The sequence below is a fragment of the Panthera pardus genome, unplaced genomic scaffold (genome assembly GCF_024362965.1).
Source record: "Panthera pardus isolate Hobbes unplaced genomic scaffold, ASM2436296v1 HiC_scaffold_4, whole genome shotgun sequence".
NCBI classification, from domain to species: domain Eukaryota; kingdom Metazoa; phylum Chordata; class Mammalia; order Carnivora; family Felidae; genus Panthera; species Panthera pardus.
In genome coordinates this window covers 19573107-19575177 of record NW_026526969.1, presented here as the reverse complement: position 1 = coordinate 19575177, position 2071 = coordinate 19573107, and positions in this window count along the sequence as shown.

The window sequence follows — 2071 nt, the reverse complement described above, 5'->3', positions numbered from 1 at the left end:
TTCGGGGGGGGCCTGGGTGGCTCAGTCGGTTAAGCGTCCGACTTCAGCTCAGGTCACGATCTCATGGTCTGTGAGTTCGAGCCCCGCGTCGGGCTCTGGGCTGACGGCTCAGAGCCTGGAGCCTGTTTCCGATTCTGTGTCTCCCTCTCTCTGACCCTCCCCGTTCATGCTCTGTCTCTCTCTGTCTCAAAAATAAATAAATGTTAAAAAAAAACATTTAAAAAAAAAATGAGTATTCGGGCAAGAATCAATGTACGTTAAAACCATGGGTGACAGCCTATCGAGGAAGAAGCTATCCACCCCAAAGGGATACTTACAAAGGGGAATTATCAAAATATCACCCCACATGGGGCATTTACAAAGGGGAAAAAGATATCTTTAAAGATGGAAAATTGGGCAAATGCTTTCTTAACAACGTGGTCAAACTTACCATCAGCACGAATGGGAGAAATTACCATCACGTGCTCCTGATAGGAGGCGCTGACGACACGTCGCCGATGCAGTATTCTCACCAAAACTATTGATTTGACTCTAATCGGGAAGGAGCAGTCAGACAAAATCCAAATCGAGAGGCATTCTGCAAAAAACAATAGCCTGACCTCTTCAAAAAGATCAATGTCATGAAAAATACAAAAGGCCGGGGACTGTCTTAAATTGTAGGTTAAACAGACATGACAATTTAACGCAGGATCTCTGACTGGATCCTCGACTGCAGAGAAACAATCAGCTATAAAGAAAAGTATTTGGAAATGGGAGACATTTGAATATGGGTCTTGGGTAGTATTTATTTGGATTACTGGGTTTTGAAAGTTATTTTTGCTACATATAGAACTTCAGAATGGTTTTTGGCTCCTAGTACTCTCAAGGTGTGGCCATGCTGTCTTCCGGTTTGCACAGTTTCTGGCTCAGTGGAGAACTCGACAGAAAAAAAGATGTGGTAGCCAAATGCCGGACAAAGCCATGCCCTGCAGGAACCTAGCCACCAAAGAAACCTCAGGGGCCAAAGCAGTGGAGAAAAATCGTGCTCTCCAGGGACTCCGGGAGCAAGCCGCCTCCCTAGCAGCCTACTGACAAGGCTCTCTATGTCGCCAGCCAGCAAAGGCGAGAGATTTACAAGGAATAGCTCTGTTATCACAGAGCAGACCAAGCGGTGAACTGGAGCGAGGCAATAAACCCATAAACAGCACGGTGGGACTTGTCTTTTTCTTTTTCATTTTGAACAGTTTCTACTGCTGTGTCTTCAGGGTCAGTATGTTCTCTTCTGTGGCGCCTCATCTGCTCTCAATCCCAGTTTTTGTTTTTGTTTCTTTAATCTCCCCAAGTTTTGAGATTTTCTTTAGGCCTTATCTCTTCTTAATATGCTCCTGCCTCCCTCTGCCATCTCAATATAGGGAGTACAGTTAAATGTCTGAATGTCCTTTCCTACTAATTCTGTCATCTGTCATTTGAGTATTGGGGGGGGGTGTTCATTCCTTGGTCTCTTTCTTGATTCTTCTCATTATGCCTGGTAAGTTTTGATTGGACACCAGACACGGGGAATTTTATCTTGTTTCGTACAGACTATTTTTATACGCCTTCAAATTCTTGAGCTTAATTCTGGAACACATTACTTAGAAACAGCTGCATCCCGGGGCGCCTGGGTGACTCAGTCAGTTAAGTGTCCAACTCTTGATTTCGGCTCAGGTCGTGATCTCACGGTTGGTGGGATGGAGCCCTGGGTCAGGCTCTGTGCTGATGGCAGGGAGCCTGCTTGGGATTCTCTCTCTCTCTCTCTCTCTCTCCCTCCCTCCCTCCCTCCCTCTCTGCTCCTCCCCTCCTCACACTCTCTCTCAAAATAAATAAATAAACAATGGAAACCAATTTGACAATAAGCTTCATATATTGAAAAAATAAATAAATAAATAAACATAAAAAAAAAAAGAAAGAAAGAAACAGCTGGATCCTTTCAAAGCTTACTGTTTTCAGCTTTGTTGGCCGGGACCAGCCACCCTTAAGTTCAGGGCCACTGTGGCCCAACTTGTGAGGCAATGTCTCAGTATTCTGGGTGCTCTACCTGATGCCCAAGTCACAA